Below are 15,838 nucleotides of genomic sequence, written 5' to 3'. Positions count from 1 at the left end.
ACATTAACAAATAACAACAATGTAAAAGAGTGAGAAATATGATAAATTACTTTTAAAAAATGTGTAAAAGACCATACTATTTTCTTAATGGTGGAAAAGTATAATAAATTATATTAATAACGACGTAAAAGTCTGGAAAATACGATAAATTCAATTTTAAAAGATGTAAAAGTCCAAAAACAGCATAGCATACCAGATCTGAATGGGCAAGTCGTTGCTTTCTTAGCGGAAGTTGTTTAGGCATTGTTTAGGCATGGGAGAGCACTTTTTACAGTGTACTTGAAACTAACACTACACCGGTTCATTGTTTACAATGCTGTTCAGACAGCATCTGTAAACCTCACAACTCTCGACTATACTGGACTATATGACACCCAACTGTATCAGTACTTGCATCATCTTGTACTTGCACTTAACTGCTCCACACTTTGCTGTATTCTACTACTGCTAATTATATTTTCTCTATCTTGTACTTGACTTTACTCTTAGGTACCTATGTCCGTATTCATATTTTTTTTTGCATTGCTCTTATTTGAAATCGTTCTTACCCATTTATTAGCAGTACTACTTGCTCTGAATTTACTCTTATAACCAAATAGTTTAACTGCTAGTCGTAATTTCTCTCAAACGTAATTATTTACTATATATATATTTTTTTATCTCAGTTGAATTTGATCTTACTTGTGATTTTATTGTGTTTTATAACTGCTATTATCTGTAATGTGATATTTTGTAATGTGATACTTGTGTACCAACTGTAAGTCGCCCTGGGTAAAAAGCGTCTGCTAAGAAATACATGGCATTTAGATTCACCGAAAGAAAAAGTCGGAAATCCAGAGTTGTACTGCGACTGATTTACTTGCAAAGGAACAAAAGACTTCCATATTCTAAAAGTCCACTTATTAAATTTTGACCTGACAGAGGCGTTTGTTTCGGCAAATATCCCTTTTGAAAAGACAGATTGTAGCAAATGGTGGAGCGATTCCATCATCAGCCCAGCTGAGACATGAATACTTACCTAAAGTTGCCGAGTATCACAAGCAGGAGATTATTGAATCTCCTGCTTGTGCTACTGGTTGCTTGTCAGTGGTCACTGACGAGTCGACTGATGCACAAGATCAGTATGGGTTACACATTGTATTTGTTTTGCAAGACCTAAATGATGAACATGCATCTGACGTACTAGAACTGAAAACTGTCCTTGCAGACTTTACCTACAGGCTGTTAATTACAACACCGTTTCACAAGCTATTGTAAAGTGCTTGAGTAACTTTGGTGTTAATTTTGATGTCAGTGCATTTATCTGTATATTTGCTGTTTAAAAAAAAACAATAATAATCTGTACATGTAATTTATTTAATATTTCCATGCACATTCCGCGAAATACGATACTTTAACCATGACAATGACGTGAATTTTAAGAATATTTCCGCGATTTTCACAGGGCCTTATCTATAAGTACTCGACATGTTTGCAATGAAAAACAGGAGGATGGACTTGGGGACCAAATCAGGTAAGGCAGGTTATTCTTTCTGTTATTTAACATATTTATGATAAGTAGTAGTGATAAATGTGATTGTGAGCAGGGGCGTAGCTAGGATTAGATTTTTACTGAGGCAAAAAAAAAAAAAAAAATTGAACAAACCTCTTGCAGATCCTGCTCATGTTACAAAGGTAAAAGTAATCATCTTATAAAGCCTTGTTCATGCAAACTGCAAAGCAATATTAAGTCCCTTGGATGATGATGTTAATGATAAAATTTGATGATCCATATTATTTCAAAGATTAAAACTAATTGTCTCCCAGCAAAACCACAGCAACCTAAAATGACCATACTGACACTGTCAGAAATATGTTATTTTAAAAGGACAAGAATATAACATCAATATTAAAAAGTAGATGGGTTCATACCTTTATTGACATGCATTTGGTGCTTGCACTGCTGGGACTGGTGCTGACACTGACTGGTGCTGACACTGCTGGGGCTGGTGCTTGCACTGCTGGGACTGGTGCTGACACTGCTGGGGCTGGTGCTTGCACTGCTGGGACTGGTGCTGACACTGTGACTGGTGCTGACACTGCTGGGACTGGTGCTGACACTGTGACTGGTGCTGACACTGCTGGGGCTGGTGCTTGCACTGCTGGGACTGGTGCTGACACTGTGACTGGTGGAAAAGGAGAGTCCAACTTTCAAGAAATATTCAGTTATTTATCAAATGGGAAATACCCAGATGCACTTAAAGGGAACAGTGGAAAAAAGGCTAATTTTCGGGACAGTGCCAGCGTTTTTTCATTACAGGCGGCTAACTAATGTACAAACACAAGGTACACAAAAAAACGAGAAAGGTGAGCCACAAAATAGACACATTCTATCAGTATGTACATCAGTATGTTACTATTTGTTATAATATTAATTAAACTTTTTTTGTTCATTAAAAAAGTTGTATTAAACAAGATAACATATTCAAACCATGTTGTATAGCGAGAAAAATGTGTAATCCCTCGAGAATGATTGTTGTTTTTGAAGCAAAGGAACTCAAACCAGTATGCTTGACAGAAGGCATCCATTAGCCATAGATTCCAATTTACTGTATTTGTCTGTGTGTGCGTTTCTGTATGTAGTAATGTGTTTTTTTTTGTGTATAGTTAATTTTTGTAATTTTTAGTTTTTGTTTGCTTTGTTTCAACTCTGTATTTTGAAACACAGAACATTTGTACGGTTACAGTTTCTATTAGTACATTGTTATGTTAGTTAATTCAGTTCGCTTTAGCTAAAAAAGTTTGGGGAAAATAAAAATGTAATACCATAACTGTAAAAAGCAACGTGTTTTGAGCTTGAGAGTGTTTTGAAAGTGACTAGTAGTGTGTTGAGTGTACACTACACCGGTGTATTGCCTGTACTCTCTTCAGAGCGGGAGAGTAAACATCACGGAACAAGTGACTAAGAAAATGATGAAAAAAAAAATATAAGCGGCGCTCAAACGTGATGTGTCAAAGACAACTTCTGTGTCGATCCCCTGTCTCTTACAATGGTTCCACAAATGGGGGCCCACAAATCTGTTTGGCGCCAGGCCCACAAAAGGTTAATCCGGCCCTGGCTGTGGTAGTCTTAGATAGAGCTGGACTCTGACGGATGGGTTTAAGCCATATAATGGCTGTTCGTGTACAATATTTGTATGACTCTATATTCACCAATAATAATAATAATAATAATAATAATAATAATAATAATAATAATAATAATAATAATGTGATGTTCCCACCTCTGAACGCAAGCTCTCCTTTGAACGTTTACACAGTTTCTCACTCAATTCTAGTATTCTTTTGTCAATATAAATCGACGATAGGAAGTAGTACAGTACTTCAGGCGGGGGAAACCGGTCGCAGAGGTCCCGGTGCTGCCTAGCGCACAGGCCGGGTCACTATAGATGCAAATACACAGCCACTATGCTATAATAAAACGCTATGCTATAGCAGGTACTAGGGTGATACGTGGACGAGCCGACTGTCCAGTTAAAGTGACGAGAAAAAAAATAAAACATATAGCCAGCTATCCCGGGTTAGCAACAAATTTAATGTCATCATAAAAACAGCTACTTGGATTTTTGCTGTGCTGGCGTTAAAACATTCTACATGAAAAAAAATAAAGATTTAACAAAACGTATTGCAGCTAAACATCACATTGCGCAGGGGAAAAACAGCTATATAAAACATCGCGGTTATTAAGAGGGCGATTTCCACTTTATTGCAAGTTTGGAGTGTAGTTAATTGTAACTTACAGAAACATTTTTTATAAATGATTACCCATCTGCAAAAATCTCAGTTCCAACTCCCCCGCCCACGAAATCCTGGCTACGCCACTGGTTACAGTATTTACCAAAGCTGTTAAAATAATTCAAACTGACTGGTTCGTCAGTGCTTGAAATGTAGTAGTGCAGTACTAGTAACTAGTTGAATTTATTCAACATATTGAATAACATATATATGGCGGTTTTAAATGCAATTAACTTTGAGGCTGGTAGAATTCAGTTATACAGACCAATTATGTTATTACTATAAGTCTTGTTTTATTGAAGTACATGTATTACCGATAATGTTTGCTTCATATTACAAGGTGTTGGTTTATTTATTTATTTATTTTTATCGGCATTGTGTTACTATTAGCTAAATTGAGATGGCGTATTCATCAGAATGAGGTTACACCAGAAAACCTATGTAAAAGTTGTACTGAACAGCCATGGCAACGAGAGCTGTTTGGGAATTATTAGGGAGAAAATGAGGGAGTTCCTTCCTGCAGCCCCGCGGGAGTCCAATGCAAAGCACTGCAGACGGCCACCACTGTAACCTTGTCTGTTTAATGATGTTTTTTTTCATCAGTTGCTTTTTAAATCCACATACTTCCTCTCGTTAAAAGCTAACCTAAGTAACGACTTACCATACACATTACAAGCATAATATAATAGTGCGCACTGTGCGTGTTTGTTGGAGCATATGGTTATACCACGATGACACAGTTTTTACTCTGAAACTGATGCCATTTTGGCTCTTCATTAGGTCAGGAGTATAACTCGCGATAATGGGCAATGGGAGCCAACATGGTGAACACAAGCATGCAGCTTCGTAAAGCGAGCCAGGCTCGCTCGTGTGCGCATGCGCACTGCACTGTAACGCAGCGCTGGGCTGGTTGGAAGAAGCAGCACGGCGGTGGGTGCGGCCTGCTGGAAAAAAAACAGGACTACGGCATGAAGCTAGCAACGGCAGAGTAAGACACTGGGAAGACTGCGCACTAAGAAATACAGCGTCTGAGAAAGAGGAGCCTTGCAACACAGTGAGTAAAACAAGCAGTTGAAGAAAAACATAGTGGGGAATTACCTGTTTTTTTTAAGCACATCATTTTCATATTGTCACTTGTCTGAATGGGGCATATATATATATTCATGTTCCACACGTTACCTTAGCAGCTTGTTCAGTAAAGCGGCAGTTTTTTTTTCCTCATTCAATAAAAATGTTACTTGCTGTAAGTGCGATTTCCAGAGGTCTGCAGATGAGGGTCGGTTAATAGAAACATCTTTGTACGTTGTTGCGCAGGTGATTTGTTTGCTGTCGCTGTCATTATAGAATGATAATGTCGTTATTTCTTGTAATTCACATAGGTTATGTTATGTGCTGTCCAGCCGCCCAGGTCTGTGACGTTAGTGCAGTGGCCGAAGGGGGTCGGTCTGATTCTAATGCTAACTTGTTACAGAATCCTGTGGTATTTTTCTCTGTTTGTAATTTTGTATTCAATTATCATAGTTTTTTTGTTTATCTGTGAGTGTGGACTACAAAATCACGTTTATGTAATACCATGACATGATAAAGAATGCAAAGTATGCCTTTTCTGGTCAAAACCCGTATCTGCTGCAGTAATCATTTGCATTTTAACTAAGTTAGATTTCAGTGATGATGCTACTGAAAAAGTGCAACTTGTCGTTTGTTAAATGTATTGAAATACTGCTATCTGTTGAAAACACCTCGTTTTGTGTTTAGGCTATATACAGTAATTGTATTTTACAACATAATGTAAAAGTTTTTGTTTTTTTTATATACATTATCAGTTTCTAAAACTATTTAGAACGGTACTACAGTAAATAAATAAATGTCATAGAGTAAACTGTACTGTAAATAACTAACAAGTTTTATATTTAACCTTATTTTAGAATATTCATTGCGGGGTGATTACAGTTTTGGCCAGCAATTATTTGCGCATTTAAAAATCAGTATTTGGCTTTTTAACGAGTTATTGATAACAAATGCAGGGTAAGATGTTTTGCAAAGGATTGATTGCCACCTTCTGCTTTATCATGCTTGCAAGTGTAGTTAGTTGGGCCTGTGTGTGTTTAATGGGCCTGTAATACAAGCATAATGCTAATGTCAAAGGGTTAATGTCGGTGACGATGGTTCTTTATAGTTTATGCTGCATTTGCGTGTCAGGTTGTAATGATGACTTATCATAAACACAAAACATAAACGTCACAGGTTGACATCTAAACATTGATATAGTATTGGTGTTGTTGACACCCAACAAAACTTCAAACAAAATCTGCATTTATTCATTTGAACTACCCCAGAGTAAAAAGTAAGAAAAACAACCAAGATAGTATTGGTGTTTTTCAATGTCCTGTTAATTATTTATTTTTCTATAAGTTTATGATACCCTACTGTTAATGCGGTCTGTCGGATTGTGGTGCACTCTTCTACTACACTTTTACTACACTTTGTAATCAGAGTTTGTATTTTGCATATGGTCTTCTTGTCAGATCTAATGGACATTTATTTATTCTTGTGTATTATATAATATAAGAGCTTGTAAACCAGTTGAGGTACCACATACAACGTTTCTATAATGTACGTTTTTTTGACATTCTGCAAATGGCATGAAGAAGCGCGACTTTGGTTTAACCTTCTGGGCTTATAAATATTCAATTGTAATTGTGTCAATAGTCATTAAACAGACTATTTGCTTGGTGATTTACAGCTTTCCTTTTATGCGTTTTCTGTACCAAATAAATGAGTAATTTATTCTTATTGAGACTTTTTACTAATTGTTTTACTTTTATCAATGAATACACTAATTAATATAACATCATCATCATCAATAAAATGATCATTTTAGATGTTTAATATTCTGAAATATATTCTGTGGTCTATAGTCATACATTCTGCCTTACAGTACAGTATCACCTAAACTGCAAAGGAAGTTTGTCCGACACAGACATATGGTTTTGGTTGAAAGCAGGTTTACGTTAATTAAATAATGGGGACTGTTCTGAAGGCAACTGGTATTTTGGATTTATCGATGCATCGTATCGTTTGACAACTATCGATAGACAAGCCTGTGCATCGGTTTTGTGTAAAGGGTTTAGAAAAGGAAAGCTTTTATTTTTTATTACATTTAGAATCGGCCAATATTTGTTGCATTAAGCGCAGAACAACTCTGCTCCCCTCAGGTCTGACTCACTGACTCTGCATGCGATTGAGCTCACCTGCTCCCCCCTGCCCCGCCCCCTGTGAGTGTTTACTGATGGGATTGCATCTGTGCAGGAGTCTTCAGATTAACAGAGCAAGATAAGAGCATTGTGCTAGAATTACAAATACTGTATCAACCGAGCTACAATTCCTTTCGATGTTTGGCAATTATTTTCTAAAGTAAGATAAAGAAAAGTAAAGAAAGTAATGTTTTAGATACTCCGGTAACACAACTAATTTGCGTGACCATTTAATGAGATTCAGAGCTCGTGCTAGCCTTTAAAATGTGCATTTGTAAAAAGCATAGCATCTCAAAATCGGTGTTTTTAACCATAACATGAGCGTTTTTACATGTTGCATCAACATATTTATATTGTTTTCCAGTGTAACTATTTCAGATTAACAAAGTTAACATGCAAAACAGTACACAGTATAAATAATGGTAGTAGAAATAGACATAAAGACAAGTTTACCATGAAACGTTTTCTTTTGAAAATCAGTGTTGTAGAACATGTACCAATGTCTCTGCGGGAAGCTGTCCACATCACAACTGTTTACAGTTTTGCTGTTTAAAGGTTCTTTAAAAAATTTTTTTAGTGCACAAGTCAAAAATGACTTGCTCTTTCCAAATCAAAGTCTTAATAATTCTCAGGAGCTTCCATTGAAACTGTCATAAGTTTTAGCTGATCCTCACATAAACAAGAGTGTTTGCTGGTGTTCTGACAGCTAAAACCCCATTCTGCTGGTACACAAGATACAGGTATAGTAACAGCAGTTGCTGCAATTTTTGTGACAGCAGGAAAGATGTCGGAATAGTTCTCAATAAAAAACCCTGCAGGCCTCATCCATGGTCTTAAAACTTTGATTTTTGATTTTATGTGTTTTACTTGTCCAAATTCTTGGCTGAGAGTGAACAGTAAGATGCTTGGATACAGATTACTGAGTCTGTCTAATACCAGGGACGTGTGCAGTGCTATATGGGATACTGAGACCTCGGCTGTTTTTTTCTTTTTTTTTTTTTTTTTAAGAGGATGCAGGGAGCAGTGGAACAGTTTTTACTGTTGCGTTGCATAAAACTACTTAGTAATATAAATAACATTATTGGATAGGGATGAAAAGGGGAAATGTTGTCTTTTACATCTGCGTTTTAGAAACGCACTGCTGTTATTGTTTTGTGTTTCATTAAAATGTCCTGCGTATATGATGCAGAATTCTGTGTAAAAGCGACCTCTGGAGATGACACCCAACAAAACTTCAAACAAAATCTGCATTTATTCATTTGAACTACCCCAGAGTAAAAAGTAAGAAAAACAACCAAGATCATTCAAAAAGTTGTATCTTTGGTCAGAAGTATTAAGCATGCAACGCCAGTCCCAGTGAGTAGGTTTTCAGTAATGCTGGGCAGATTGTAAGAAAGTGCCAGTCATTGCTTAAATTAAAACAAATAGAACACTATCACATGTTCCTTAACACAATTCAGATATAAGCCATGGACAAAACTCTTGTTACTAAACTGCTGTGGACAGTGATAACTTTTTAATTTTTTTTTCTCTTGATTGGTTGAGTTTAAACAACTTTTTTTTTTTTTGATTTTGCTTTGACCCACAACTGGTACAGACTACAATAGTATAATTTTAGTATACACGTCCCACACCCACTTCCTTCCTACTGTAAGGCCATGGGCGCTTGTTTACCTTCTGTGCAGCCGCGTGGATGAAAGGATGACACACACACCGGCGAGTGAAGTACACTGGCTGCATTTACTGGTTTTCTTGTTTTATGGAGTTTACAGAACAGTTATTTTACAGTCCAGGTACTCCATGATTCAAACTCAGCAATATAGAATATTAATCTCACTGTAGAACCCAACTAGTAAATAAAATAATAACAGCTACAGCAGAGGACGAGCGCCGTCCTCGTTCCAGTCCTCCTCCTACTACGGAACACCCACTGTGTCAAAAAGCATGTGTACTTCACTGATAGCAAAACGGATAATTGAAAACTACAGGTCAGAACTGTGTCAGCTATAACTTATTGTTATTATTAATGTTCCACACTAGCCCACACGAAAGTATGTAATTCAGTGGAATGTGGGAGATGGTGTGGTCTGGCTGTAATTCAAGGAAACTGTGTCTGTGTTTTACATGACAGCTCCTAGATGTAAACAAACCTGGGATTATTTTATATATACAGACGTGCTCAAATTTGTTGGTACCCTTACAGCTCATTGAAATAATGCTTCATTCCTCCTGAAAAGTGATGAAATTAAAAGCTATTTTATCATGTATACTTGCATGCCTTTGGTATGTCATAGAATAAAGCAAAGAAGCTGTGAAAAGAGATGAATTATTGCTTATTCTACAAAGATATTCTAAAATGGCCTGGACACATTTGTTGGTACCCCTTAGAAAAGATAATAAATAATTGGATTATAGTGATATTTCAAACTAATTAGTTTCTTTAATTAGTATCACACATGTCTCCAATCTTGTAATCAGTCATTCAGCCTATTTAAATGGAGAAAAGTAGTCACTGTGCTGTTTGGTATCATTGTGTGCACCACACTGAACATGGACCAGAGAAAGCAAAGGAGAGAGTTGTCTGAGGAGATCAGAAAGAAAATAATAGACAAGCATGGTAAAGGTAAAGGCTACAAGACCATCTCCAAGCAGCTTGATGTTCCTGTGACAACAGTTGCAAATATTATTAAGAAGTTTAAGGTCCATGGAACTGTAGCCAACCTCCCTGGGCGCGGCCGCAAGAGGAAAATCGACCCAGAGTGAACAGAAGGATAGTGCGAATGGTAGAAAAAGAACCAAGGATAACTGCCAAAGAGATACAAGCTGAACTCCAAGGTGAAGGTACGTCAGTTTCTGATCGCACCATCCGTCGCTTTTTGAGCGAAAGTGGGCTCCATGGAAGAAGACCCAGGAGGACTCCACTTTTGAAAGAAAAACATAAAAAAGCCAGACTGGAATTTGCTAAAATACATATTGACAAGCCACAATCCTTCTGGGAGAATGTCCTTTGGACAGATGAGTCAAAACTGGAGCTTTTTGGCAAGTCACATCAGCTCTATGTTCACAGACGAAAAAATGAAGCTTTCAAAGAAAAGAACACCATACCTACAGTGAAACATGGAGGAGGCTTGAATCTGTGCAGGGCACAATGAAATCTCAAGACTATCAAGGCATTCTGGAGCGAAACGTACTGCCCAGTGTCAGAAAGCTGTGTCTCAGTTGCAGGTCATGGGTCCTCCAACAGGATAATGACCCAAAACACACAGCTAAAAGCACCCAAGAATGGATAAGAACAAAACATTGGACTATTCTGAAGTGGCCTTCTATGAGTCCTGATCTGAATCCTATCGAACATCTATGGAAAGAGCTGAAACTTGCAGTCTGGAGAAGGCACCCATCAAACCTGAGACAGCTGGAGCAGTTTGCTCAGGAAGAGTGGGCCAAACTACCTGTTAACAGGTGCAGAAGTCTCATTGAGAGCTACAGAAAACGTTTGATTGCAGTGATTGCCTCTAAAGGTTGTGCAACAAAATATTAGGTTAGCGGTCCCATCATTTTTGTCCATGCCATTTTCATTTGTTTTCTTATTTACAATATTATGTTGAATAAAAAATCAAAAGCAAAGTCTGATTTCTATTAAATATGGAATAAACAATGGTGGATGCCAATTACTTTTGTCAGTTTCAAGTTATTTCAGAGAAAATTGTGCATTCGTCTTTTGTGGAGGGGTACCAACAAATTTGAGCACGTCTGTGTGTGTGTGTATATGTATATATATATATATATATATATATATATATATATATATATATATATATATATATATAATTAGACAGATTCTGTTGCAGAATCATTTTTGCCAAATCTTGAGATGTTTGCGTTTTGATTTGAGAGAAATTAGAAGCTGCTGTGGCAACAAGGGCAACACGGATTTGCACACGACAATGGAGGTGCTGCTGATTCCCACGGAAGCACTATGCTGCAGAGTCACGCAATAGGAAAGGTAATTATTATTATTATTATTGTTATTATTATTATTATTATTATTATTATTATTATTACATACCTGTCAACTTTTGAAAATACAGAATCGGGAGTGTAGAGCGACAGTGGCGGTGGTGCAGGTGCGTGTCTAAGTACTGCATGTGAACTTGCCTTGCGCACTGAATGCATGCCTACCTCAGGGCTCCCCTGTGTCTTAAACCCTGCTAGATACAGACGGGGATTGCAGTAACCACACACTGGCCATGATTTGCAGACATTAAGGTTTGCTGACATAAGGGGGTTTTTGCTTGTGTATTAGTCGACCCCTGCAACTTCAGGATTGTGTTTTGGGGTACATTTTTCGACTTGTACTCGAGCAAATATGGTAATATATTTAATTACTACTGTATATGCATAAACTGATGTAATCAATTTAATATGGGAAGCTGTGTGGTCCAGTGGTTAAAGTAAAGTGCTTGTAACCAGGAGGTCCCCGGTTCAAATCCCACCTCAGCCACTGACTCACTGTGTGACCCTGAGCAAGTCACTTAACCTCCTTGTGCTCCGTCTTTCAGGTGAGACGTAATTGTAAGTGACTCCCTAGTCTCTGTAAGTCGCCTTGGATAAAGGCGTCTGCTAAAAAAACAAATAATAATAATAATAATAATAATAATAATAATAATGCAATATGGGGTAGGGGGACGGACAACTAAAGACTACTCGCAAGCCCCAGCATTAAATGTCCAGCATCAAATTAATCTTTGTATGAGGGTTTGAAGACTGCAAATAGAAACCACTCCTCATAACACTTTGCATAGGGGATTGTTATCAATGCTGAAATACCCCTTTGGTTATGCTACCAGGGATGCTTTGTTTTGTTCACAGAAACACCTATTTTTAGATGGTTTTATTTATGAACACATCTAATATGCAGCATCCTGTTTGCTTGGTAAACATCTTACTGTATATGCTTCCAGTTTTACATTGGGGGACAGTGTACTCTATTTCGCAGGGTTGATTAGTTTACAAATCCATGGATGGGCTACTGTTCCCTAGCTCTTGGTCCTTTTGCTCAAAACACCAGATCACACTAATACAAAAGGATATGGCTAAATGCTGCATTCCTACAGTTTTACAGGAAGAGCGCACTGTCAGCCAGTCATCCTCGGTGCGTGTGGGAGGGTTTCACTAGAGTTGTGAGACACAGAGGAGCTTTCTCCAGAAATCGCTGGAATACCGACGGGATGCAGGTAGACTGGGCAACTCGTGGGAGCCAGCAAATGGCATGCCTGAACTCAGCTTAGAAGCAGGGGCAGCGTTACTGTACTAACCAAACGTTTTCACTATTTGCTACTGTTTCTTGTAGCTTGGTAATTTCAGCTCAGATGCTAAGAGTTCAATCCATGTTGTTCTTGGATGTTCAAAATGTTTTATTTTCGTGTGAATTTTCATCTCCATATTTTCTTGCGTTGTGAAACTCCACGGCCTCTGGTATTTATTTTCACTAGTCCCGATGCTAATTGACTGACCAAAACAGCACCGGTGGCAAGCAGGCGCCAGCCTTTGAAAAGGCTGACTGAAAAACAATAGACTCTCATTCATTCACTCAGGCAGATAGTAGAGACTAATCTAATTACAGCTAAACACATTGCGGAATGGTAAATAAAAATAATAAAGTAGAATACTGTTCTGTATAATTACAATGGAATTGTTTTCTGTGTGGCCATCAGTGTGACTGCTCCTGGTGCTTTTAGGTATAAAGTAATATATCTCCTTTATTTCTGCAGTCCCGTGGTTCATGCTATTTAATACATACGGACAGAAAGGTACATGAACGCGCAGCCCCATATGCGTTACACAACTGGAGAAAATTAGATTTTAAAACTAAAAACCGCCAAAATGACTGCCGCGGGGCTTATTATTATTATTATTATTATTATTTATTTCTTAGCAGACGCCCTTATCCAGGGCGACTTACAATTGTTACAAGATATCACATTATACATTATTTCACATTATACAGATATCACATTATTTTTACATACAATTACCCATTTTTACAGTTGGGTTTTTTTACTGGAGCAATCTAGGTAAAGTACCTTGCTCAAGGGTACAACAGCAGTGTCCCCCACTGGGGATTGAACCCACAACCCTCCGGTCAAGAGTCCAGAGCCCTAACCACTACTCCACGCTAGCGCTTATTGAAACCAGGCGGTGTCTGTCTAAATCACAATATAAATAGAGCAGACCACAAGTAGTGCTGTGTGGGAAACATGATAAATGTGTATCTGCTTTCAGGTACTGTATTTAATTTTTTCCAGGATAAACGATTGCCTGTGTTCCACAGAACACTACAAATATGTAAAATATAAACTACATTGGATGTATTTTGTTGGTTTTGTGGATTAAGGGCAATATTTTAACATACGGTGTTGTAATAGTGTACATAATGATATGATTCTGATGATGCAACTTGCCAAAAGATGACTGCACGTGAACTGTATTACATAATCATTTCCTTTATTCCTATTCCAAACATGTTGCTTTCTCAATGCAAGATGCATTGTAGGAATAGACAGTGCTGTATATAATCCCATGATTATTGTACTGTATTGTACTTTTTTTTCCATTATGATGTTGTACTGCCAAAACGACCAAGAGACAGTTGTGCTCTTTTAACACATGAATTGCACTGAATTATTTCGGCCCTGAAAACATTAGCATTTTTGCCATGGAAAAGACAACAGTGAGTAGTGCACACATTGTGACTAGCCTGTGCAGCACGTCGAAATCGCCGGATAAGCAGCTGCAAGGTTAAAGTTTCATAAAAGGAAAAAAAAGAAATAAACCGCACATTTGGAATCTCTTTAAAAGAAACACATTTATATTTAGCCAATGTTTCAGTACCGGAGTACCTTCAGTTAACTATTTTCTGTTTCTCCGCTTTGACCGTCTCAAAGCAAGACGTTCCTGGTGTTACGCAGAATTCTGTATCCCCGCATGATTCCATGCTTGTGCAGATGCAATTTTTCAAAGCTGGTCGTGGATGCACGATATTCCTGTGCCCGAGTCCTGCTGTGGTCTCAAGCACTGCCATTGAGTTCTGCTGCAGTTTGCAACAAATATTGAAAACACGACCAAACTAATTCTGTAGCAAAATAAAACGGCACATTTATCACCACTGATTTTCTACAGTACGCTCAGCCTCCTGCGTTGCTCAATACACAAAACACTTGATTAAAAGTAACCTTATAAAACTGTATTTTTCTTTTAAAACACATTTTAATTTTATTACTTGTAAATTAAACTGTTCAGAAACGTTAAGCGTTCACATATAGCGACCTTGATCTACGCAGGCGTCAAATCTAAGGGGATACAGAATTCTGCGTAACACCGGGCTGCCTTCGCTCATCCTATGGAGACCCGCTGAAGATATAGCTGGTGCCAGCTGCTGCCTCCTTGGTCACTGTCATTCTGACAAAGCTGGACTGCCTGTCCTTTGGCGTGCCCATATACTAAAATAAAGGGTGTGTAAGGCGTGCAGCATTTCGCGTGCTATGATGACTGGCAAATGAATCATTTAGCTTGCCTTATTCGTGCATATTATTATATTAGTGAATAGAGCGGGCATGCCTTCCTTTTTGCGCGCAGCATAGGTTTCTCTTACCACGCATTATTTCAGGTAATTTACCACCCTTTAGTGCATGAGGCCCTGAAAATCCATAGTAGCTTTTTTTAAACAGCCCCAGAGCCAAAGACTGTAACTTTTACCTGCCGAGTCACCCGCTGAGCAGAGTGGGGAAAAAAGACTAAGATTAACAGCAATTAACTCCTGCAGATTAAAATACATATGTTGTATTATGTTCCATTTATTGTTGTTGCACTCTGTGCAGTTATCAATGAGGTTTTGTGCAACAATGCAAGTACTTGTCACAGGTGTGTTTTAACGTTATTTTAGTTGCTTTAACGTCGGTAGTTTTTGATTGCCTTTTGATACCGTTCACACATGCCAACAGTTCCTATATGGTTGGGACAGTCCCGATTTCCTAGCAAATGTCCCGTGTCCCGATGCATAGGAAGAAAGTCCCGATATTTACCCATAGAAATAAATGTATTTATTCTGCACAGTAGAGTTAGTGAAAACCACACTCTGTGCTCTTTGTGCAGCTGACACATCTGCTGATCACTAACTTACACAAAGGTAAGAATGCTTCATTGTGTCTATTTTTACTGTCATGATGGTCGTGTGGTGTTGAGTTGGGGGATACGTCTATTATGTGATAATATATATGATCAGCGTCCGACTGAACCGTTTCCAAATGTTGGCAAGTATGATCGTACCCATAAAAAATAACCATTTATCCTGCATGATGGCAGATTTGGCAAATGTGTGATTCCTAAAGATTTCTTTAGCAGTTGATTTGGTATAATAAATAAGTAACTTAGTGATTCTCTTAACTGTTTAAATTGTGTACTACAGATGTATCAGGGCTTGCCATGATGTTTTGTTGTTTGTCTATTTTATCCCCCTCACTGGAAATTTGACAAATCACACCCTGCCTATTCATGGTCCAGCTGTTTTTCATTCTTATCTGAGCCCTCTAAGCCATCGCATATTTCACGTCCTGCTGAAGCCATCAGCTGATTCAACTGAATCTTCCTTTTTTGCTTTTGCAAGCCCAAGCCTGGATTTATCTGGACCACTAAGCGGCAGCGATTTTTATTGTGTATTTTGCTGTAACCCTGCAAGATATGTCAACATGTTGCTGGACAGCACATGGCTTTAATCTTTAAACTACACAGCTTTTGTGGCTGCTTGGTGAAAA

At 38.0% G+C, this 15,838-nt stretch overlaps 1 protein-coding gene across 6 annotated transcripts in view; it reads left to right on the top strand.

Moving 5' to 3' along the window:
• Positions 1-4,679: 4,679 nt before the first annotated feature.
• The window catches only part of LOC117402376 (microtubule-associated protein RP/EB family member 3-like), a 44,204-nt gene continuing 33,045 nt past the window's right edge, over positions 4,680-15,838 (top strand). For 2 of the 6 annotated variants that reach the window (XM_034003453.3, XM_034003451.3), the window contains exon 1: positions 4,680-4,828. The gene's annotated coding sequence lies outside the window, so the exon portion shown is untranslated. Of the gene's footprint in view, positions 4,829-10,922; positions 11,032-15,838 lie in introns of all 6 variants that reach the window. The other 4 variants (XM_034003449.3, XM_034003455.3, XM_059023701.1 and 1 more) reach the window with 3 other exon arrangements.

The sequence above is a fragment of the Acipenser ruthenus genome, chromosome 5 (genome assembly GCF_902713425.1).
Source record: "Acipenser ruthenus chromosome 5, fAciRut3.2 maternal haplotype, whole genome shotgun sequence".
Lineage (NCBI taxonomy): Eukaryota > Metazoa > Chordata > Actinopteri > Acipenseriformes > Acipenseridae > Acipenser > Acipenser ruthenus.
Note: the sequence above shows the minus strand (reverse complement) of the source record. Positions and strands in the feature narration are given on the sequence as shown.